The sequence below is a fragment of the Syngnathus leptorhynchus genome, chromosome 8 (genome assembly GCF_054491065.1).
Source record: "Syngnathus leptorhynchus isolate UIUO chromosome 8, UIUO_Slep, whole genome shotgun sequence".
Classification (NCBI taxonomy): Eukaryota; Metazoa; Chordata; class Actinopteri; order Syngnathiformes; family Syngnathidae; genus Syngnathus; species Syngnathus leptorhynchus.
Genome location: NC_141202.1, coordinates 488,302 through 514,000, shown reverse-complemented (window position 1 = coordinate 514,000; position 25,699 = coordinate 488,302). Strand labels below are relative to the sequence as shown.

The 25,699-nt window shown below is 49.2% G+C and overlaps 1 long non-coding RNA gene across 1 annotated transcript in view; it reads left to right on the top strand.

The window, feature by feature from the left end:
• LOC147051523 (uncharacterized) overlaps positions 1-25,699 on the top strand; it is a 124,103-nt gene that overhangs the window by 58,561 nt on the left and 39,843 nt on the right. Inside the window, exon 4 of the long non-coding RNA XR_015066960.1 lies at positions 1,223-1,273. This is a non-coding gene — a long non-coding RNA (uncharacterized LOC147051523). The remainder of the gene's footprint in view (positions 1-1,222; positions 1,274-25,699) is intronic.

The window sequence follows — 25,699 nt, the reverse complement described above, 5'->3', positions numbered from 1 at the left end:
TTTCTTTTCCAGCCCCGACACACTGAGCATTAATGTTACAATAGTCAGGTGTCAGTGTGTGCACATACGTCCAGCAGGGGGCAGGAGAGAGCAGGAAGAAACGCCCTCCCCCTTTAAGTGAAGTGGGGGAGGAAGAGGAGGACTGTGGGCGTGAAAGAATGTCCTCACCTCACAAGAACATGAGCCGGAATGGAGCTTGCTTGTTTTGCGTAATGAGCAAGATGTCAATCATTGGTTCAAATTTGGGAAAGGCGCACTTTGTACACTAATCCAGAGGTCGGGCGACGCCGCGCCAAATCATGCAGATGAACCTGACCTTGGCTGGCCTTGCCTCTCGGCTGACCCCCCTCCCCAGCCCGCTCGACCTCGCTTTGCATCTCTGATTGTGTTACGGCCGGCGCGTTTCCCTATCATCAGCAGACGACGGACGCACACTGCCAGCACCTTTGAAAGAAAAGATAGATATTTTTTTTAGATCATCAACATAATTCAGATAAAGCTGATGTAAAGAACACCAGGCCCTTGTGGGATAAAACAAGAAGGGTCCTTGGCATTATCCCAATGATGTGTGTTTAGCCATGAAGAGCCTGCTTCATTGAAGGGGGATGGGGGGGTCCTAAATTAAGAGGCCGACCTTCAACAAGCGCCCCCCCCTCCCCTCTTTGTTCGTTAGCCACGTGCTGTTTATCGCCAAAATAACACACGTGGCCAGCGAGGACAGGATGAGGGAGGCCGCAGTCATTGACGAGTGCGCCTGTGCCGATTTTCATCAGTTCATACTTTTCATTCAGTCATTCATTTTGTTCTCGACTCATTGTCTTAGGATACATTTTTAAAATTTGGTCGTATTTAAAATAGAATCGCAAAACGTGTCAAGTGCTGCTGCCATCTAGTGGCAGAGTGTCTGAAGTTCAATCAAGTCAAACTTTGCTTTGCGACGCACGGCAAAAATTCCATCGAGCAACGTCTCGTAACTTGAAAATCCAATTTTGTCCGCTCAAGGCAATTTTCCCAAACATTCACGTATTTCGAAGCTAACGCTAAAGCTAATATGCGTGTCCAACAAAACTCGCTGCAGCCGCTCTTGGCTTACTTCAGTTGGTTGTTGAATTTCACATTTGATGGGTGGGGGCAGGCACTTCAACAATTTCTATACAAGCAATTCAAAAGTCCCTTTTACGTTCTGAATCCGAGCCAAGTTCAGCAACATCTTTCTTTCCAGGATCTATTGGAGCGACAAGACTCCTGTGGAATGTTCCCGTCAAGTGTGAAGGTAAGACCTGCTCACTTGTAACCGGGCAAATTAGGGAGGAGTGTATTCAAACGCTGATTTGATGGCTGGCTACAGAATGAGGGGTGCGGTTGGATGCTTGGGGGGGGGGGGGGGGGCGAGTAGACCCAGGCCGTGGTCGATAGTGTCAAAAGCGGGTGACAGATCTTTAAGAATGAATATTGATTTTTTTTAGGGCCTTTACTCAGGTGACCTGCGGGAGGTCAGCTGGTGTAATTAGACTGGCGGATGTCTGATTCTAGACTGCATAAAACTCTCAGGGCCAACCATCTGTACTTTTTGAGATATTATTTGATTAATTTCTTCGGGAATGTGTGTTTGGGATGTGTGTTTCAGATTTTTTTTTTTTTTTTAAGGCTGATTTCATGCTCCGCAGGCCCGGTCACAGGCCCGTGAAGCGTTCACTCGCGTTCCCACCCTTGTGTCCTTTGTCCTCAGCGAGACGTTCGCTTGGCGGTTGACCCCCTCGGTTGACCCCCCCCCCCCCCCACACACACACGCAGGTTTATGCTTGAAGATACTCAGCACCCCCGTGTTGGCAGACAACGGCGGCGCGCGCTCGTGTCGGTTGTCACCGCTCGGGGACGTCTCACGGAAAGGTGAACTCGGAGTGAACCTGCTCCAAACATAAATAACATCGCTCTATCATCTCCCTACCCGCTCTCTCTTTTTATTTAGCCTCTGTCTGTTTTTTTTTTTTTCTTTTGCCTTCCAGTTCTCGTTCCCTTTCCTCTTTTCATGTGAGCGCAAATAGAAGCATTAACGCCAATGGAGGCAACGCGGCTGGCAATCGGCACGCAACGCACTTCAAGTCAACCCGTCCGATGTGACAATGACGCCAGCATCAAAGCTACGTGCAAGAGATTTCATTTGATTCGACGGTTGATCTTAATGTCGAATACCGCTGCTGCTGATTGAAAAAAAAAAAAAAAAAAAAAAAACTCTTTGAGTTCATTCATAATGAGGGCTGACCATATTTACACTTGGAAGTCCGCCACCAAGACCAACCTCAGAGGTTCCACTACACTTGTTCCTTTCATACCTCGGTCCTCTCTTTACTGTACATCCCAGAAGCCCCATTTTTCTATCTGCTCCCACCGCACTGCACTTCCTGTTAACACAGCAGGCATTTATTGATAGTCCATTCCCATTAGTGCTGTTTACCTGTCAGGGCTGGCTGCGCTAATGAGAGAGCTTTGGGGAGAAGGAAAGAGGGGAAAAAAAAAAAAAAAAAGTCAGGACGGTTAACCGCTAATGGATGTTTACAGCCTCCCTGGATAGCGCCAGCGTGTTTGCCGCCACCTCTGCCGCTAACCGCTATCTGCTAACCGCCGTGAAACTGGCGCAGGCACTCACTCGGGCGGGCTAATTGCTGCTGCGCTGAAAGGCCAATCTGGGCCCCATTTGATGATCAGGGGGATTAAGGTGGGCGGAGAGAGACATCACGGTTAAGGACAGAGCCGGCCGCATCGGTAGGGGGGAGGAGGACTAGCATTTGGGGGTTGCCGGATCGATAACCGGGGGGGAGGGGTGCAGACGTCGGGAGCTAAATGGAGCTTTGGAGTCGCTCCGCGCAAGGGTCGTAACGTCAAAAGGATCTCCGAGAGGACTATTAGCGCCGGCGGTGAAGGGTAATTGCGCCATTAGAGCTGTAAGTGAGACTAAATGGCGCAGGTATGGTTAAGAAAGTAGCAGCGCCCATGCAAATTGTCCATCGGGCGTCTTAATCGCCGACGTATCCTTGAGAAAAGCCTCGATAATTGTTTTCGGGAATGACGGACGAGCTGAGAGCGGGACCGACCGACCGAGCGAGCGAGCGACTCATTTGGTGCGGTTTGTCCAAAGCGCTAACATTATGGATCGCGTATTGCTCTCGGATTTCCCGCTCCCCCGAGAAGATCAATTTGTGCCTTTATTAGATTATAACGGAAATCTTATAAGTGGGCAGATTAAGCGTGCAAGCTATTTATCTGTTTATTGAACGCTCCGGGCCGGTAGCCTCAGATAGCTCCTCTTTAGGTGTCCTCATCTTTCCAGCTGTGCTGAGGGTGTCGCTAGCCAGAGGTCGAGCCGCGCCGTGTTTGTTTGCAAAGTCCACGTGTCTGCCATCGAGCGCTCTCGTAGCCGTAGCTACAATTACCGGGCAGGCCTCCAATGTCTCGCTGGGTGTCTATTAAGCACGGGGGGCGGATTGTAGTGATGGCAGAGTTTAATTACTTCCAGCCGGCGCCTGTTGTAAAACATGCTGATAAATGTGCCAACGGGACAGCGCATCATTATTTTTCCACCGGTGCCAAGGCTCGCTGGAACGCCATGATTAGAGCGGTCCTTACCTGTTCCTGCACGCCGTGCCTCTCTCCTCTCGTTGGGAAACCGATCTTCAATGAGATTGCCCTTCAGATATCTTGAAAAACATTTTGCGTACTTGCAAGAAAAACCACTTCCACGCTTGGTCCGGTTGACCTGTGCTGGAGCATTCCTGAAGCGCGGCTCCCGACCACACGCTAGCTAACAAACAAGCGTGCACATTCACAGTCATTAATTTTACACTTTTTTAGCAAAGCGGGCACATGTGGACCAAGCCTAACTGATTAATTGCGTTCCTCCTACACCATTATTAAATCGCTGAGGCAAATGTACCACGTACAATAAATCCCTCTCGGCCCATTATTAATCAAATAGGCAACGTAAAAAAACAAAAAAGGAAAAGAGCGTCAGCTGGGCAGGTAGCACCGCTGTGCTAAATCAACTTTATTGCACGGCGAGCAGCTTTACGCGCACGGCCGCCGACGTTGGGCCCGTCGGCCGCTTGGCTTCTGGTCGGCCGCTTGGCTTCTGGTCGGCCGTGGTGACCTTTTGCGTCATCGATCGGCCAACGTCGTCAGGGCGCCGAGACGCCGACAAAATAGACTCTGTGGTGGCCTGCTGATTAAAAGCACTATTGACAAGTTTGGACTTTTGCAAAGCTATTTTTCAGGATGAGCGTTCGTTCATATTCCGCAAAAAGTCCAATTCAAGTAGTAGCTCCATATTGTGACATCAAAATATTGACAAAACATTTTTGTATTTTTTTTAATATTAATAAACAAATAATATTTCTGACACTTTACAAGAGGTGTGAGGAAAAAGCCTTCATTCTGCAAAACCCTTTTTAGTCCAATTAAAGCAGTAACTCAATAAAACTAAACATATATTCCTGTCATATCTGAATATTTATGAATATTTGAAAGAATATATAGAATTGAAGAAATCAAAAATTGCAAGACGTGAGGAAAGAAACGAACCAGTCCCAGTGACGGCGTTTTGAGTATGGAAGCCCGCTTGTTGGCTCAAAAGTGCTGATGCCCGTTGGGCTGCATAATGCATGCGCCTGATTAATAGTGCGTGCGGGCGGGCGGGCGGCACAAGAGATGATTGCGCTATACCGTTTAACTTCACCTTATGTTAAACACTAATTGATTCCAATGCATTTTAAACACTTTCTAATTGGCGATTAAAAGCACGCCCAAAAAGGGCGGGGCGTCCGGGGGAGGTTGCAAAGCGTGAGTTTAAAGGCCATTGTCCTCTCCCCATCTGCGAGTAAATGTCACACTTGTCTGTTAACGTGTCAAGCAAATCAAACGCGCGCGGTGGCCGAGGCACGCTAAGTGACAAGCGACCTTGCCGCCGTGATGGAAGACCGCGTCTCTGATCGGGAAAACCCCGTCTGGTGGGTGCCCGTCTTCAGATAGACGCCCGAGCAATTAGACATGAGACGGCGACTGACACCCGGCCGCGCCGCGCCGCGCCACGCCACGCCTCGCCTCGCCACGCCGCGCCACGCTGCTTATCAAAACGCCACTCTGCTCATGAATTCAAATGAAATGCGGCGGCATGCAAAAATAATCACGGTAGCAGAGGTCAAACGCGACGGCAGGGCGAGCAAGCGAGCGCAAATCTCAAAGCTGAAAAAAATTCAACAGCTAAGAGGACATAGTTTAGCCACACTACTTCTCACCTTGCATCTATTAGCGGCTTCCGTAATGTTGGGCGTAGTCAAGCATAGAAGAAAAGGTGAAGCAAAATGACTTGACACAACACCTTGAAGGGCATGTTCACCGTCAATGGAAATTAACACGCAAGTCCAACGGCTTCAATGACGCCGTGTGCCGTAGAACTCCCCACGCTCATTTTGGGGGGCAGTGTCGACAGGAAATAGAATCCAAAAGTTGTGGGCTAACTTTGTTCCACGACCGTACTCCAGTGGCACGCAACTCAAGAACACGATTTAAATACATTTTGTAAGATTTCCTAATGTAAAATATGCGTTTTGGCTCAAAAGTCAAACGTTACTGAAAATGATACCGGCGTGCATGGCGATACCCATATTTTGTCCCGCTACTTGCGCGTTAGCATACAAGCGCCATTCACTTCCACACCACGATAAGAAATGCAGACGCACACTTGCTTAAAGGCTCCTCGCAAATTACCAACCCAAAGAGATCACGCGCACACACACACACACACAAACGCTCCAAATTTGAAAAATCCCATTTACTGTGATGCTACGTGACTGAACATGGCTAGTCTAGCGTGGCCCGCCCCGCTCTCCCGCCGCGTGAGATTTGCGATACGGCGAAAGAGAAGGAGTCGGGGGGAGTGGATGCATATGGAAAGGGGGCCCCGGCCGCCTCGGATCTCTCGGTCATGCACCCCATTAGGTCGTGCCGTCGATGCCGGCCGGCGCTATCAAAGCCCTAGTCAGCTGCTCAGCGGCGGGCTTTATGCCCGAGCACACTGGCGGAGACAGGCCAGAAAGGGAGAGCCCGATTTATTTTCGAATTAGGATGCGGGAGGAGGAAATCTCAAGGTAACCGCCGGGTCACAAAACCCAAATAAGTTCACCCATACTTGGCTTTCCCCCTAATGGTGCATTTTCTTCCAGGATTTGGGCTGTGGTGAAGCGTTTCATCATGCAAATGCATCTCCAGACTGTAGAATAGAAAAAACAAAAAACAACAACAATCCGGAGAGGATCATTTGCCCTAAAGACAAACGGAAATGATGAAAATGCCCACCATAAATGGGCTGAATGAGTCAACATGCCGTGTTGTGAATAGCTGCTAATGTGTTTGGGTTTGGAGATAAGGCGCGCACAAAAAAAATAAAAAAAAACAACCTCAAATGTAGAAAAAAAAAAAAAAGCGCCAACGACGGCTTTCACTTTGACTCGCCGTCACCGGCGAAATCCCGCCGCTCCGTCGAGGGCCACTCGGCTTTTCAACGCCCTGCCAACACGCGCGTATTTGCGGAGGTGAAGCTAACACGCTTAGCCGCTGTTTTTCCCGCCTCGCTCATTCTTCGCCGCGACTTAGTTCTGCTGCGGATTTGCTCCCTCTGCACCTGGAGCGATGCGCCCAATTCAAAACCGTCCCCTTCTTCTGTGGGCGCCCGCCGCTGTTCAGCAAAGTAAGATTTGCCGGGGGAGCTTGCTCGCACCTTCCTCATTTACTCTCCCCCCCTTTTGATTTTTCTTTGAATTCCTTTTCTTCTTTGGCCCTCCCCCCTTCTGCTTTATTGCCCTGCTTGCTTTATTCGGAGATGAGACACTTTCCTCGGCAGTCAACTCTTCTTCTTCTCTTCCATACTGTACTTATTTTTAACATAATTCTTTCAAAGGCGGCGAGGGGGGGGGGGGGCGGGGTTGAACGGCTGTTCTATTGAATATCTACTCCACTGCGCACCGCTCACACACCAGACGATATCTCCACCAACATTCAGTCTCCTCCACTGAGCCAGATCTCAGTTGCAATACCAAGACCGACCTGTGGAGGGCAGCGTGGTGCCAGAAGACGACAAAGTAGTAGTATTAGAAACGAGGCTAATTGATCTTATCTGCGAATGTTTCACCTCACGATCGAGGAGGGCAAAAACATCGAAGCTAAGGCCGACGAAGCAAAGCGAACGTAAAGACACTAAAAAAAACAAGAGGCGTTAGCGACAAAAGGTTGCTCATCCCGTTGCCGCCGCTGCCGCCGCACTCTTTATCCCTTTAGCGTAGCATACGGCTTTTAGGTCGGCGTGAAGACTCCGGCGTGAAATTCCGGCTAAGCGTCGCGCGGCAGCGACGGAACATGGAACAAGGATGAGCCGGGATTAGGGGGAGGCCCGAAAGCGCTCCCTCCCTCCCTGGCTTTATCTGCTTCGCCTTGTAGGGCGTCCCGCCAACTGTGCGACACGAGGCCGCTCGGTGTCCACTCGCAGCGGGGACGGCGACTCGGGCAAATCCATTTGAAATCCTTATCTTCCATCCTCGCCCCCTCCCACTTTGTGTTTGTTCTCAGGGTGTTCTCGTTAGTTTGTGGCAAGCTTCTGCCCGGGCCTTAGGTAAGCTAAGCGTGGCCGTGAATTTATTGTCCGAGCCGGACCTTTTATAAGTAGTCTGATGTCAAGGGCCGCCCCCCCCCCCTCCCACGTGCCATCCTCCGCCCCGAGTGCTCCACGTCTCAACATTTTTTTTTTTGTCCTCACCTTAATGCCGGCACGCTTTTCATCCGCAGTCAATAGCTATTGAGCTGTTCATGAAAGGGAAATGACAGCTAGTTCATAACTTCCAAGGCCGATCAATACGTCGTTCTTCAAAGCCCCCCCCCCTCCCACTTGATCCCCCCGGCGCTACTTTTTCAAGCACCCGATGCCTCATTATATTTCATTTAGAATACATTTGGAAAAATTGTTCTGAGGGATGATTACGATCTAGGTAATGTCAAGTATTGGTAGAGTTGCGCAATTCAAAAATTAATGTTCGATAATAGTTGGAATATCCATCCAACACAATGATCATTTACAAATTAGGACATGTCATAGCTTTTTTCCAATATATGTCAAAATTGCTTCATGTATGTATTTTTTATTCATTTTTTGATCATATTTTGAAAACATATTTGTGTGTGTAAACTTTGTTCAACAATGAGTCATTTAGCTTAACTTAGTAGCATCTTGGAGATGCAGAAAACCTCCATTTCCCAACACACACACACACCCGTCCGTCCGTCCGTCTGTCCCCCGAGTGTTTGGGATGTCAATCGAGAAGACAGACAAGTCTTTGAGGGCCACACTAAGAAAGAGGCGGCCTGGGGTAGAAGTAGCTGGAGTGAAAAAAAGGATGATAAATCTATTTTGCTTACTTTCTCAAACATGAGAGAGGCCCCGAAATGCTCACGTGGGTCCAGCTCGCAGGCAGCTGAGCCTCAACCACACTCTCCCCTCCCTCCCTCCCTCCCTCCCTCTCTCGACCTGGCGTTCAAAGCAAAGTTGGCTCCTTATTTATGTGCAAATTTGCTCTTAGGCCCTACGAGGGTGGCGCGCATGCTGAATCTCTCCTTTCTGGGCTTTAGCAGATTATCCCGCTGCTCCCTTTGGTCCCCGTCGCCCTAAGCCCAGCTGCCCCGACCTTTTGTCATTGAGACTTTTTTTTTTTCCGCCGCGCCGCGCTGTCTTTCTTTACCTACGTGCCGTCCGTCCCTCTCTCCCTCCTCCGTCCGTCCCTCCCTCCTTCACTCCTCCTATGTCTCCCTCCTTCGCTCCCTCTCAAAGGTCCATTATATCAATCTCGTCACGGACAAAGAGCCCGGAGAGACAGAAGGGAGAAAGAGGGAGAGAGAGAGAAAGAAAGAAAGACGGAGAGAGAGGGGGGGAGATGGGCGGGAACACTTGTGCTTTGCCGCTCTCGCCTTCCTAATCGATGAAAGTGGCCCACATGGAGCTCTGAAGGATAATCGATATCACCCCCCCTCCTCCTCTTTTTTCTTAGCTGTCCGATTTGTTGCTGAGTCTGACAAAATGCAATAAGTGGTGTGTGTGTGTGTGTGTTTGGAGTGGACACCCCCTGATGGCTTCTGTCTTGGCGCTTTGACCCAGTGAAGCTGACACGATGCTATGAAATGAAGAAAGTGAGCAAGTCCGGCCGGGTCCACCTGTAAGAATGAGACCCAAAGGTTGTGCATTCAGAAGGAGCAAATGGCTTCGCTGCTAGCTGAAATTGATATTTCACTTATTTAGCCATTTTCAGCTGTTATTTTGTGAAAGATGAATTTGCTAACTTCATCATTGCTTTTCGTATACGATTAACAGCTTTGGAAACGCGTTTGGACGCTCGCCGCCGACCTCGCGTGATAACGACCGATCGCGGCTCTTTGGCTAGCTTTTCAGTAGGTAGCAAAATACAGTGCTTTTGTAAAGATGGAATACAGTGGCAGCAAAAACTGACAGGGGGCCTAAAATTGACCCCTGTTGCATACCATAAAAGGCGAATACAAAATGCGGCCATTTGCATTAGTCCCATTGCTGCAACTTGAGTAAGTTTCATCTAATTGCAAGCGCATGAATTCCAGATGGCATTCAAGTCATCATATTGCACAATGTGTTATTTGGCGAGCCTTCCTCGCATATATATATATATCCAGTGTAAATCCCAACAGCATCCCATCCCAACTGCTGACACATGCCAGGTCAGCTTGCTGAGCAAACACCAGGCTAAAGAGTGGACTCCCCCCCCCCCCCCCGCCCCCCTCTTCAAGCACACGGAAGGATTTGGGAAGCCTTGCTAAGCCACTTCATTGTATTCCCCTCCATCTTCCCTCCTCCCCCTCCCCTTTTGTCTTTGGCCGTTCTCACACCGTGGCTGTTGTCATAGAAATACTACACGTCTCTTTGACCCTAAGAAGATATTTTGCAAGGGAACTCTAATGATTTCCATTCCCTCTGCACTTCCATAAAAACATTTTTTTTCCTTCTCATAAATAACATTCAAAACACAGTATTTACCTTTACTTCAATAGCGGATTTCTTTTCCTTCCAAATTCATGTTTGATCAGCTTTGAAATGGAGTGGAACAATTAGATGATGATTTGTGTGCTGGATGGATTAGGTGGAATGCCATCAACCCCTGCTCACACATCCATATCATCCACACTCACACACACACACACACACTTGTCTTAACACGATATTCAACAGCTTCCCGGCCGGCGGAGAGAAACAATTACGGCGGCGAGATGACAAACGCCACATCCTCCTCGCTTTTGCTCGGGCTCAGGCTGTTAAACGTATGCGGTAATTACCTCTCGGCGCTGTCACTTTATTAGCTCGCCCTTAACAAGGCTTTTTATGGCGCAAATAGACGCCGATGAAATGGCAATTAACCTTGCAAATGGGAGGAAATGAGCGGCTGGCGGGCGGGCGGGCGAGGCCGTTGACAGGGGGAGGCGGGGCTTAGCCTTTCACCGGGAGATGACGCGGGCTCCCACGGTCTTTGTTGTGTCTGCGTTGGGGCAATTGTTTTGGTCCCTATTAACCTCGTGCCCCCCCCCCGTGTTTAGGAGCCGATTGAAAATGACAGACGTGGCCCTGTGACATGGGCGCCGGGTGAGGAGTGCTTCGGGACAGGGCAGGAGGCCCCCCCCCCTCCGACACACACACCCGCCACGTCTGGATAAATAAAGCGACACGACGGGCCTTTTTTGTTTGTTTTGGGCTTAGCTATGGGCGTAATAATTGCTTCATAATTTGTTGACTTTTATCCCTGGAAAAAAAGGCCGTGAGGAAATAAACGTGTCACTTTACATGAGAACATACTCGGTGGGCCTTACCTGTCCCCCTCATCAAACTCTGACCACACATCGAGAAGCAGTGGGAAGAAGAAGAAGAGGATAAGCGAAGCCAGGCTAGACCTGCGAGCTTGAACCGTGGGATTTCCACTCCTACGGGTCGAGCGGGATGCCAGATAGTCTCGCCCAAAGTCGTGCGGATCACACGGAGCTGTCAAGCAGGGGTTGCCAGATGTGAGAGCAACGGGAGACGGACGGGGAGGCCCGGCTCGGAAGCCCAACGGATAGCCGAGGCAGGCCCGGAGCTTAGGTGGAGGATCAGGCTTCTTTTAGCGCAAACTGTCAAAGGTAGGGAAGTAAGGAGGTGTGAGCAGAGATTCAATGAGGAGGCTAAAGAATTGCAAGTTCAAGGCTAAAATAACGCCTAATGAGGAAAAGAGAAGAGAACTTCATGGTCGTTCCCCAACATTCCAACGCTGGCTCAGGCCGATGCTAAAGGGCCATCCAGACAGACACGCCAGCACGTCCGCCACAAAGTTGTGTTAAATTACGCAGAAGGAGCTAGTGAGACCTTGTCAGGACGTGGCGCGGCTGTTCACCGAGAGTGCGGCCGACCGACGTGGCATTGCGTTTGTGCCCCCCGGAATGTTCTGTCAAGACTCATGAGCGCGCCGGGCATGGGGGAGGGAGGGGCGGGGCGGGCGGGCGGGCGTTAAAGGGCAAGTGAGGGGAAAGGCGCGCTCTCTCGCTCTCTCGCTGTCTCGCCTTTGCATCCACGCTGCCTTTTCTCCAAGACGTTGCCGACCGGTTGGTAGAGAAAGCTATTAAGGCTTGCGTCCTTGCACCTTTTTGTGCTGGTGATGGCGTCAGAGCAGAGCGCCTTTGTTTGTGCCAAGGTGGCGCGGGACGCAAGTGGCCCGGCTCGGCCGTCAGCCAGATGCTCCGCGCTGCTGTGTCAATCCAAAAGAGAAAAAAAAAAAGAAAAACCTTGAGCCATACAATCTCTCTTTATTTTTTGGGTGTGAATCATTACGTACACTTTATAACAGCTTACAAATCAGATTAATAAGAGCTTAATGAATTTATTTCTCCATTCAAATATGAACCACCACGTTGGCACTAAATTGTGCATTGTTTTATTTTATTTTTTTTGCCTATTTGAGTTAGTTTTGCGGTTGCTTGTGTTGCGCATGGCTGAATCTTGATTTGATTGCAGCTCAAATCACCTGTTCCAGGATGACAACATTTATTTTTGAATTGAGGATTTATAATAACATGACACCAAACCACATTTTCCATAACTTGGAAAACATTCTAGCCGTGTTGGCGTCCATTACCTGTGGCTAACCAAGGAGATGGACGCCGAGGCATTTGTCCGCAGGGTCCTGACGGAGCGCACAAAGCGCTCTTTGCGGTGTCCGGGCCCAATACTTCCTGACACGTGGCCGCCGTTTGAGCCGAGCGTAATTCGCCACGATTGGCCGCCTCTGCCGGAAGGCACGACTCCGGCCCCCTCGCATTCCCGCCGCCCCGGGGCATCGCGGGAACTTGTCATCCCGCTCCGCTTCACGCTCCGCGCCCGAATGATCGTTGGAAGACGATCAATAGGTCTTCTAACGGCGGTCGTCCGTCCGTCCGTCCGTCTGGCCGGCCTCGTGGCTTTCTTTGCTGTGAGCGGCGCCACGTTAACACAAGAGCGCGGCGCCGCACGTAGCTTCCGTTGGCTCGCTCAGCTTTGACACAAAAGCGCCCGGGGCCAAACTGGCGAGTGCAAAGGGATGCTTAGCCCGATTTCTTTCCCTCTCGGTGCCCGTGGACGCCCCGCAGGCGAGAGAGATTGCACGGCATCGTGCTGCGTTAGGCGTCCCTGAACGCTTCACAGCTATTGGTCGAACTGCATCAAGGGCCACGGATGTTCTTTTTGCCGTTGCTTTTGGATCATGTTTTTCTTTACAAAGGACAAGTCTCAGGATGTCACCACGATTTGAAATTTTCAAAGCTATTTGTATTCATCGTATTTATATTTATTCTTCTATTTATATGATCTATTTGTGGAGGTGGTTTTCATGAGATTCCCACCTCCAAGTAGACTCGACTGAAGCACTCTCTCATTAGCGGCAATAACCTGGCATGTTGCTTAGCGGGCCAGTGATTCATGCCCCGCCTCCTGGCTCTCCGCCGGCTGTCGACAGCTGCTTCTCGCCCGGCCTCCCCGCCGAGAGGACGGCTCGCAAATGAACGATAAGAGCCGTATCCCCAGCCCGCTCGCAAAGGCGATACGGCGGCGGCGGCGATGTAAAAGCGGCAGCCGTTTATCCCCTAATTAACGCTGATACCTCCCTCATGGACAATGTCCCATCTCATCAGCGAGCCGACGCATCTTAATGTTAGCCGCTAACGGCCCGGCTCGCATATGTCAGACCTCGTTAAGGGACCGCGCCCTTAATTTCCTCCCGTTTAATGGCTTGTAAAATGATGGTTAACACTCAGTATTTGGCTGGCGCCATGACAGATGCGCTGTGACGGAGCAGCCTTTGGGGAGCCTAATTGTAGGCCCGACATCTACTGGTGTGTGAGGCCAGATAACTACCAGCTGAGCGGGCTGCAGTTCGGGGCGACTGGCGTCATGCCCGCCTCGGGCTAAAATGACAATGAGCGTTAGAAATTATGAGGTACCCCCCCCCCTCTCCCATCCCTGTCTAAGTTGTTAGTAACAAGAGCACTCGGTGAACGCAGGCATCAAAGAATCGCTTCCTTCCAATTGACAGCGTTGGGTTGTCAATATGAATTTGGAATTTCTCATCCTTTTTCCACGGTTTGACCTTTAAAAAAAACATTGATTGATATTTGTATAGTCTTCTTACATTGCTGCCGTCATATTTTCTTAGAACAGTGGCTCATCTAGAGCTGGATTTGGAATCCGGATTTCCAAAATCGATTCGATTCACGAGGGATCAAGTTGATTCACGATTCACTTTGACCTTGGAATCAGTTGCGTTGCCGCAGATCGTGGAAACGTGTTGCGCTAAAAACATGAATCTTCAAATCCTGAATTGAACCCAATGCAGTTCCAGTGATCACGCAGCCTTTGTCCAAAACATTCTGCATGGTTTGAGTCTGTAGCGCATTGTGTAAGTACATTGGCATTATATAGCAATTAAAGCTTTCCCCTCGCCAAATTGACATCCGCTTCCGTCGCCCTTAAAAGCAAAATGTCACTCGAAGCCCGAGAATTCCTTCTTATCTCCAGAGACGAGCCGCACTCGGGCGCCTTGTCTGCATTCTTGTTGTATTAGGAAAAAAGCAAACATAATTATTTTTGATTTCCCGCTTTGCCGCCGGAGCATTTGGACCCCCACTCCCAGCCAACCCCCCCTCCTTGATTGAGGGCTAATGAAAAAGCTGTCCTGAGCATGGCTGCCTCCCTTGTATCCATTAGGAATAATTAGACGGGAACAATTTTGATGCCTGTAACCTCGGCGAGTGTGGCTAATGGCGTTATAAATTGCTCCTTGTCCTGGGCCCCGGCGAGCGGTGGCGGCGCGAATGGCGGGGGCGAGAGACGCTTAATTCAAAAGCACTCTGTCAACAGCGCTGATTTGTGTGCTTAATGAGAGCGTTTAAAACAACAGGCGCAGCTCATGCATCCTAATGCCCGTGGCGGGAGCGGGTTCGATAAAGAGGCTTGTCCGCCGTAATTAGCCGCGACAAACGCCCGGCCGGGATTAAGAGACCAGGGGAAAGGGGGGCAAGGAGGGCCAAGGCGGGCAAGGCGGGGCTGGTAAAAACGCCCTTCACGCTGACTGACTTTCTTTTTCAAGTCCTCCCCTCTCTTTAACGATGTGACTTCATTGCTGCTTTGCTTCCATCTGTTTCGAGCGCCCAGTCCGTCGCTGGCCCGTACTCTCGAGATTGTACCGAGTAAAGCCGGGTGCGAAAGCTCCGATACTAAGGCGCCGATACCGCTTGACTAGCCTGGTGGAGTAGGCCACGTACAGATGCTTTAAGAGAATTACGGATGACAACACGTGTGACTTGCACGTCCAGAAAGTAGCAACAAAGACCAAAGCGACACCGCACGACATTGACGTTTACGCTAAAGGATCCGCGGCAGTGTGAAGCGGTTAAGGGAGTCTCCTCTAGATGTTTTAATCCCGTTGGAGAAGGTCTTCTAAAGGACTGTCTGTCTGGCCGGCCGACTGTAATGAATGGACGAGCAGAGAGCGGCGGGGGGGGGGGGGGGGTCTTAAAAGGTGTTCACTCCCCCCTTCCCCGCAAAGTAAATGCATGCTGACAAGATTAATTGAGCATTGCAGATGGTAAAGTGTGAAACCCGCACCTCCAATAAAATGGCCCTCACATGCACACGCACACAACAAATAAATACGCACGCTAACACACTTTTATATGCACACGCTCACACACACACATGTTGTGAGAAAAGCCGGCCCAGCAGCATCCACGTCTGGCCCGGCACAAATGACTTGATGGGCAGTTAAATGCAGAGGTCGGGGGTTAAATGAACACTGTTGTTTATGAGGATGTGCTGTGAATCCATTTGCATTCTAATATTCTCGCAATTTTCACACACACGCACACACACACCTATGAAGGCTCGCGAGCGGGGGGGCAGATGTGTGCTGGATGTTTTTTTTCTCAATATAAGAAAAGAAAAATCCCATTATCTAGTTATTTACGGAACGCATCGCCCGGCAACCCTCTGCGGCCTTGTTTTGTTGAACGTGAACCCGACACTACATGACTCCGCCCATCACTTTACATTTTTAAATATTCAAAATTCTGCAGCATGTCAAATGAACTAATGGTGGACAAACGTAGACTCACGTCTTTAAACATTTGACGTTGAAATATCTCGAATGAAACCTTTAAGAAAGAAGTCAGTCCTTGCCAGATTTTTTTCTCCTTATATAAGCATTTTCAAAGTTATTGAAAATGGATTTGAACCAAAAATCGTTGCAATATCTATCTCACTGTTATTAAAAAGGAAGACATGAAACATTTGCCTTTGCGGGCCAGATCTGAACCCCGGCCGGGCCTTGGGTTTGACACCTAAACCAGTTTGTGGTTATAGTCTACGATTTTGCCGTCATCGTCACGGTGCGCTTTCCAGACGGGACATCATTCCACCTGGTCGGTCTTTACGAGCGGTCGCGGAAATCGATATAAATGGTAACAAGCTCGAAGAGGTCAAAAGCAAACCGGAGCCACGGGCCCCTCGCCGAGCATCGTCCACGGAGGCCGCTCTAGGCAGATGAACTGGTCCGCGTTCCGACACCTTGAACCCGCCAGCGGACCCCAGAACCCAGAACGAGCGCAAACAAACAGCTAAGCTGCTGGCTTGAAGATCAAGAGCAGCGCATTAACATTTGAGCCAGTTATTGGGCGTGACTACATTGCTAGCTAAAGTTAATGATGTTAGACGTGAATCCATTATCCTTGGCTTGGCGCTCTACCTGCAACGGCGCCCTTGACCCGCCACGTTCATAACAAAATGATGTTTTCTTCACGAGGTCTTTAACCTTCACGCGGGAGACAAAACAAAGCTAATTAAAGCCGCACAAAACGTTTGGAATATCCGACGCGTCGAGTACTCGAACCATTCTAGAATTATCTACCCGTAGCGGCCGGCGAGGAATTTTATAGCGTTTCAGATTTGATGACGAGTCATCAAATTTAGCTACCGGACTCGGCCTACGCGTTGTGACCAATCTTTCCGATTGCGGGTGCTCCCGAGTCTTTTTTTAGACTCTACTCTCTCTACTGTCAACAAAGCGAAGGGGCTCATTTCACGTCAATAGCATGGATTTGGCTAAAGGCTCATCCTAACACGCATTTGCACTGATTATTCATGGAAACGCCGGTAGCCCAGGTAGAAAGCCAGCCTGCTCATCTTACTGTGACTGGGGTTGCTGCTAGCGGCAGTCAGTGCAAAGCGGGCCACAACGCTTCTGTGACTTCTTTGGGATGCCTACCGCGTATGATGTGGAGTCAGTTTGGTTTTGCTTGGAACGGAAAGGATACGAAGGAGAGCGTCCGTCGCCTTTTGAGCCCCGGCCTCCACTTGGGCGACGTGCGGAAAGATCAAGGTTGTTCGGATCAGAGTTTGGAGCTTATGCGGCGACTTAATAACGACCGTTACCTTGCACAGTAGAAATACATTTGTTCAGAGTTGCTTACAATTGCAAGGACGTTTGATAGACAGCTGGCATTTTTAGTCAACCGTTTTTTCACGGTCACCCAATAATTTTGATTTTTTTTTTTGCGACAATGAATGAATGAATGAATGAATGAATGAATGAATGAATTCCACCACCACAGAGGAATCACTTTTAGGTGTATTTGGTCTCAGGACAAGTTCCCTAAACGCAAGTTGGCGTGCCACGGAATACTGCGCCTCACCCCCGAAGGGGCGCTACCCGCCCGCTAAGTAACGATCCATCTTACGTACTCGGCTGAGCTGTTATGTATAGCCGGAGCACTCCCAACCAATATCCAACCATCATCCTCCATAAAGTGCATTAGGCAAAGAGAGTCATTAGTGCAAATGGGCTCAAGGTACTTCTGCATGGAAAGGAAAGGTAGGGGGGGGGGGTTGAGCAAGCTGTGTCTCTCTCCTGCACCTTGTTTGCTGTTCCCACCTAATACACACACACACACACGGTATCTCCTCCCACCACCGTTCCCGTGGAGAAGACAGGGTGCCCCCCTGCCCCTTGTTCGCTCCCGCAGCGGTGCAGGAAGTGCATCCTCACTTAATAATGTATCAGAGAGAAGACAGAGCGAGGCAGCGAGGCTCTGACCCGCACCGACGCAGCCTTCTCCATTATTTAGCATTTACTGACACCTTCCAGCTCATTTCGGACGGGGTACTTAATGTAGTGCCTCACCGAGGGGTGGGGTGGGGGGGGTGCTTGGTGTGTATTGAAAGTATTTGGAAACAAAAGGATTTTATATAGTGCTTATGTTGAATGGCATCACATTTTGTCATCAAGTCAGGAGAATCCCCAACCATCCATTTGGATTTTTTTTTTTCTCCTCCCCCCATAAGATTCCGGAGAGCGTTCTCGCACCACTTAAAGAACCAAAAGACATAACTGCTGACAGAAGGGTGTGTCGCACAACAAATGGGAACGTCCGTCTCCGGGCCACCCCTTGTTGTTTTTGTACCCCCTCCGCTACATTTTTTTCCCCCTCCATTTCCCATAATTAAAGACCCTCAAATGAAATGGACCCTCAGGAAGAGTGGCTTTCAGCAAGGCAGATAAGAGGCTGTTGGTGGTTCAAGGAGCCCCTCCACCTTCCTTCTTTCCGCTCTACCTTGTTACCTACCACAAAGGGGGCGGGGCCCCACCTTGAAGCCGGGCGGAGTGCCTCCGGCCGATCAATATCATCTCCGTTATTAATATCAAATGCACATTACTTTGTTTTGCGACTGGCGGCGAGCCAAGGCGGCTCGGAGGGGTCCGGGCCGACAGCCGCTTCCTTCCCGTCCCCCCCGCGCCCCTCGCCCACCCGCCACGACCATCAGCGGCCATTTACCGGGACTATAATTTACTTTGGTGAGTTTTTAGGGTATTGTTTTGTCAGGACCAATCAGGGCTGAGTAACAAATGATGCGGCGGGAGCGGAGCCGCCTCCCTCCCGCCGACCCCCCGAGCTCTCCCGGCCGCCGCGCCGCCTAAGTGACACACGTGGCCAAATTCGCTTGGAAAGTTTCACGTCGATTGCTTTTTGTCCTTGACTCCTCCGCCGCCGATGGATAGCCAAGGAAGGCTGACCATGGGGGTGAAGAGGAAATGGGACGGGGAACAAGCAAGCATCCAAAATGAAACGTGACGCCGTCTCTAGTTGTTCCATCGAAGTCAACGGGCTAAGAGGAGCCGAACAAATATTGATTCTTAGTGGTGAATTTGATTTTGAAGATGACAGTCGGTGTTTACTTCATACCCCAAAAGCACCGACACCCTTTTCCACTTTCTACAGAGAAGTGCATTAGCATGTTGGCATGACTCAAATTGTCATGTACGTACCTAAAAAAAAAAAAGCTCATTTTTATCTGCTCGTATGATATTCTAGTAAATTGTCACGTGGGCCCGCTGTGAGCATCCGTATCTTAAAATAAATGGCAGGCGTCGCACCTGGACGTCTCTCACGAGCTCCGGTGCCACTAATGAATACTCAGGAGTCTTCTTTGTCTTTTCGTCCCGTTGTGCATCACGTTTGTGGGACACCGGACGGCCCCCCTCTCCCTTTACATTGCACAATTGCAACCCAAAGGGATGAGAAGAGGTCCAAGCAGAGCGTAGCTAACATGAATTATGATCAAATATTTATTCGGGGCTGTTTGTGTTCACATCTAAGGTGTCGGAACAAACTCGGCCATCTTGCTAATGCTAACTCAAATGTAAGAAGGTTGATTGGTATGCGGGCCTATCTATAAGACCTGATTTTAATGATTGTTTTTTTTTTTTTTTTTTTTAAACAAGTGTCATCTTGTACGTGTGATCGTCTGACATCTGCTTGAACCGCGACATCCCCTCTCAAGCATTTGGCCTCGACACGCCGCCGGCTAGCTTCTCGCTCCATATTGATGCCGAGCTAGCTGGTGGTGCACGGGGTGCTAATTTATGCCCCCCTTTGAAGGCTCCCCTACCCCAAACATCCGACTCCACCTCTCCATCTCCGCACCTAAAGTGCCAACGAGAGTCAATGGGAGTTAAAAAGAAAGATGAGAATGCCGCGCAGGTGTTGGTGGGATAGCCCGAGGCTGTGCGGCGTCCACACTGTTGGAAACGTGTTCATGTTAACGCAAGAGAAAGTATTTTGGGGGGTTTACAGGAAGAAGAAAAAGGGAAAAAAAAGTTGATTTGGGATGTTATAGATAGATATAATGATTCAAAGTCCAGGTAACAGTGCGTTTGAAGCACACTTCTTTCCAGAAGGGGAGCGAGGTGAAAGCGGGATGGCAGGTGGTTGCCGTCACGCCACGTTTTGCTGTTTGACACGAGTGCAACGTGTCAATCAATGGCTTCCACCAGGCTTCTCCTGTGGGGCCTTGTGCTGATCGATTTCTGAGCGTGTTAAGAAGTGCCAGGGGGGTGTTTGCACCCGCCCGCACACACGTCGCTCCCGGAGTGCGAGGTCGTGATGTTTCCAAGCAACGCTACTTGTGCTGTAACTTTAGCAGAAGCGTCTAAATATGCTTTGGTTGTACTGGCAGCATAAACGCATGGCACAAAATGAATCATTGAGGAATATTTCCTAGGGAAAGCCAAAGAGAGAATGCTTTCGAAAAAAATATAGGTTAATATTAGTCCATTTCAAATAATATATACATATTAGTAAATCACATAAGAAATATGTCAAATATATATATCAAATATGTCTTCTCATATCAAATGACAAACATAATGTAAATTAAAATACAGAAAAATGCTAATATAGGAATGATCAAATTAAAAAGAATAGAAAATAGTAAAACCCAATTTACAATCACAAACGTTAGGAAAAATAAAAAATGAATTATGGGACATATTGTGTATATATCATATTTCCAATTTTATGGGCACATCCAATATGGCGGAAATCACTGACACATCATTTCAAACAGCCACGCCCGGTTCAACGAGTGTTAGCAACAGAATGAAAAAGTCAATCTTAGACTAAAGTGCCTCCGTTTTTTTACACATGCGTCCAATTTTTGCCACGCGGAATCATTGAACGTTAACGCCGCCGTCGTCATCACGCCGTGTGCCGGATGCGCTTAAAGCCGAGTCAACGAGAAGTGGAGCAACCAAGTGAAGTGAGGTCACGCATATTCTTATGCACAGACCGGGCCGGGCCGGGCCGCTTCTACTTTTATCTCCATCAGTCTCCTTACTTTCTTCTTCTTCCCCCTCCCTGCACAGTGGGGGTAAGATGCATGCACCGCGGTGCCCAGGTGGAGAGCGCGAGAAATCAATAGCCAAAGCGTTTGAAGTTTTCTGAAAGACTTCCCGGGGAAGGCGCGCTTGTCAGGGTGATAGATAAAGCTGGCTGGCTGGCGCCTCACTCAGCCCCCCTGAAAGATGCGGCCGGAGAGAGGGAGGGAGGGAGGGAGCACCTCACCTTTTTTTAAGTGGGGGCCCTAATAATAAAACAGCATGAATAAAACATGGCGGCTGAAGCTGTGCGCTGCATTAGCGCCGGCGTTATAAATGATGGCGGTGGCCCCGCCATTTGGGTAAAAGCCCGCAGCGTGGCTTTAAGAAGAAGGGGGCCTCGCCAGATAGATTGATACCTGCGTTCTACCTATTTATTTTCATGTTAGGCGGCTACAGGAAGAATGAGGACAAATTAGTAAGTTTTAGTGCCACGTGCTGATTTATTGCTCCTGCGCTGTGAGGTCATGACGTTTGCGGGCGGCCAATTTGTCGTTACCTGAAATCGAAACGAAAAAAAAGAAAATCACAATCAATCAAACAAACATATTTGAAAACAATATTGAATGTAATACAAAGAATTCTCCCTTTGTTTCTATTTCTTTATTGTCATGTCGTCATCGGCAATGATCGGCAATCACCGTGCCCTGCCTGACGGCAAAGAAATGAAATGTCAGTGTTGTGAATCTCCGACACTTGACGCCATGATTATTGATCCCTTCCTTATTTCGTTTGCGCTTCTTCGGCATGTCAAAGTGCAAAAACCTCCACGGCAAGGTTGCACCGATTCATCATTCATCGCACAAAGAAAGCCCGGCTCGCCTCTCGAAGGCCGGAAAGCGCTTCACCATATAAATCTCCCGGCGCTGCCGCCCTGACCTCGTTTGTTCGGCCCTGACCGTTGCTTACCCCGCAACGGCCGGACTGCGGCGAGTTCTCCCAGCCCGCGGATAAGCGGGGTCAAGTGGCCCGTCGCCGGGGTCAGCGGCTTTCAATAACCCAGCGGACCCCCGGGGTCAAACACTTGACCCGGGGGCCGGAGAGGGAGGTCAAGCCTTCACCACCTCCGCTTTCAGCCCTCCTTCTCACCGACGTGTAGCCGGGTGTCACCTCTTACTGACCGCTAGCTAGCTAGCTTCGTCCTCGTAATGGGGTCAGGCATTTTCCGGTTTCCTCCAAAGTCCAAGTAGTGACATGGTGTTGGCATGATGTCACAGACCAAAGTGCACTCGGTAAACGAGAGCGCTAACAAAGTCGCACCGTATCGGTAAGTGTTTTCAGACACACCCGCACACACTGAATAAAGCCATATGACATCATGGGCGGTGTCCCATTGATCGCCATTAAAGCGTCCGCTTCCGCCGTGTGTTTGCTCGCCGGAATTTATGGCGACATTAGGACTCCTTCTATAAACAAGCAGCTGGGTGACAGTGAAAAGTGAGACAATAATGTGTAGCGTGTTGTTTTTCCTCCACTCCTGTATGTGAGTAATTAAGTCTGCCTAAAAGCTTGTCTTTTCGTCCGTCGTCGTTTGTTAGCAGCTGCTTGCGCTGAGCGGTGTCCTTTTTGGATGTTGTTGAGCAAAAATAATAAATGAAGAAATGTCATTTGGCTTGCAATTTTCTTGAGCTGTTGACATTCCTGTTCACCACTTAGCTCACAATTATTTTGTATTTGATCTTTATGTTTCATTTTCAGCCATTCCTGGCTGGCAGGCTGTGAATGGCCGTTAGCGGCTAACGATTTGCGGCTAACGGTCAGCGGCTAAGCAAAAAAAACGAACGTTTGGACTGGCGACCGATAACCTAACGCAATCACCTTGTTATGTAACTTAATGCTAGCATGTTAGTCTGCCTAATATGCTAGCTAATAATACAGATGAGGAAGTTTGTTTGTGTGGTTCAACTACCGATTAGCCGTCGGTGTCATTAACTACGACTCTTTTAGATACTTGACCCAAATTATAAAGGGGGAGAGCCGAACCTTAACGTGTGTTTTCTTTGAAGCATATATTTCATAGCTTGACAAGTGCTAGCTGGCGCGATTACGTTTACAGATGAAATGTCAGCACGGCGGCAAGGCCAAAGTTGCTGAGTGGTACTGACCCAGCAGATGGCGCCCGGCTTGAAGACCGGACGTCGTGTGAAAATTTATGTAGTGGCCGATTGAGTCGTTTCGCCTGTCACTAAGCTCCCGTCACGTCGGATCATAAAGAATTCCTTCTTTTCCTCTTTCTCCGATCTCCCAAATTTTTAATCCGGACAGCGGCGGGAAAATAAATGCCTATGTCCGCCAGGCTATGGTAAATAATTAAAACTGAAAATTGATTGTTTGCACCAGAGCTGGGATTTATGAGCTGGGGGGGGGGCTCACCCCCCGGGGGACCCGCACACACCGGCCTTGTTCCCGTGTGCTAAGCATTTTTTTCCAAATCATTCCTCCACCTAATATGCTAAGGCGAGGGTGTAAAAGGGGGTGAGGGGAAAAGAAATGGAAGAACAGCGCTTTGTTACGCCGGATTTTCCCCCTCCTTTTGTTCCAAGGAAAATCAATAGATTGCAAGCCACCCAACTATTTGTATTTACCCCGATGTCCCAACATTCAAGGACAAAGCGCGTTTGAATTAAAAATCAGGCAACAGGTAGGCTGCTGTGTCCTCAGCTGACTAATGAACAGCAAAGGGGGTTGGTTGGTTGGTTGGTTGGTTGGTTGGTTGGTTGGTTGGTTGGTTGGTTGGTTGGTTGGTTGGTTGGTTGGTTGGTTGGTTGGTTGGTTGGTTGGTTGGTAGGTTGGTAGGTTGGTTGGTTGGTTGGTAGGGGCAAATCATCTCCCATGCTGGGATATTAATGAGGGTTGAATTTTTTTTTTTTAATGCCACTGACCACCTTAACTGCACAGTGCACGTGAGCGTCCGCAGCGTGTGTAGCTGCTTCCCTGCATAGCAACATAGATCTACTTTGGCGCCCTTTGCTCGACATCATTTCGGACTTTTCTGCTCTTAAAGTTGAATTCGTAGCAACGTCCGCTCTCATGGAAATCTTGTTCAACCGAATGCACAATGTACCATATCTATTCTTACAATTTATTTTGCAGCAAAATGTTCTTATTCGAAGCTTTCTATCCAAAATGATCTTCTCTCGATGCAATTCAACTTTTGTCACTTTTGTCCTTCCGCACGTCACCGTTGCTGCACGCGCGCGCACACAGCACAGCACGCGTACACATCAGCGGGGTGGCAAACATGCAAATGCGGGCGAGATAACCTAGCTGCCTCGTGTCTTAATAATTAAAAGACAGTGGTATGAAGGAGCGGGGCGGGCGGGTGAGCGGGCGGGCGGGCGCTGCTTTATTTATGAGAGCAGCGCGCACAGTGAAGTGATTGTGTTGAAACCAGGCGAGTCCTTGATCCCTGACATAAGGGTTTGTCTTTTCGGGGGCATATTTGAATATCAATGCGGAGACATGATCATCACCCCTGCTCGACAAACCACACACACACACACACATGCACATGCACACACTGGCAGTGAAGCGGCAGGCATGTGTGTGTGTGAGTTCAAAGACGAGACGCACCATCAGACACACATCAATGGTGTGACTCACCGCATGTACGCACATAGATAATGCATGTCTCCCTATGCAGGCTTACGTACGTTCAAGGGTCAGTTCAGTGCATGTTGGCTCATTGGCGTTGCGTGTAGCAATTAGCATGTATTGTTAATACGGCCACGCGAGGGTGTTTTCCCTCTCCCCGCCCCCCCATACTTCTCGCTTCCCCTTTTTAATTACAAACTGTTGTGATTCATTATTAAGCTCCCCGAGTGTACCGCCACGTCAATCGATAGCGGAATTGCTCAGATTGGCTTTCCCGGTCACGTCTCGAGGCCTCTTGTCGCTAGGCAGAATTGGCGGGGGACAATCGGTCGACCCCCGAAGACCAAATGGTGAGAGAAGAATCATTTTGCAAACAAACATAATTGAATTGTCGTCACACGTTAGTTATTCGTTTTTTTTATTTTTTACTTTTCGTATATTAGTTATTTATTCATTGAAAATCATTTCTTTTATTTTATTAGTTTTTTTTTAAATTTGTTATTAGTTTCAGATTTTCTGGCAAGTCGGTAAATTTGAAATTGGAAAACGACGCACCGTTGTAGTACAAACAATCTCAGTGGCGATTCCGGTTGAAATTGTCAAACGTGCGCGCTCCACCTCCCGCCGCCTCAAACGCGTCGCCTGGCACGGATTCACAAACCGCATTGACTTCGGATGTAATGGCACGGCCAAGCTCAATTCACTCAGTCGGCCCGTGCCGCATAGCTCGGCTTTGAGCCCAGCGTGCTCCGTTATCGCCATCAGCAACGGCACACTTGGAAAAAAAAAATCAATTACCCGTACTCGCGTGAAGGGCGGGCGTCGTCAGCCCGCGGGCCGGAGCGCACGCTCCGCGTCTGCCGGAGGAATTACCGAGAAGCGTGGTGGCACGAGGTGGTCTTGCAGGGGTCTGGAATAAGCCCATCTCCTCACATTAGCCGAGCAATCCGCTCATTAGATCTGCATTGGCTTCTTTTGTGTGAATCAGAAAAACATTGGAAAACAATAGAATGCATGCCCACTCTATTGGATGCTTCATTCATCACACTCAAGATGTTTGGTCAGGGCCCTGACCTTGCACACTTGATTTATAGACTTTTGGCTTTAGTGGCTCGTCATCAAATTTTGCCCAATGATGAAAACGCTCTTTACCATTTAGCGTCTTTTTAAATTTGCTGGCAAAATGTTGGTTATGGCATCGTCCATTTGTCTTGGATAATTAGTTCAATTTGACCGAGTTGTTATTGTAGAGCGTTTTGTCGAGTCGTGAAACGTTTTTCGGTCAA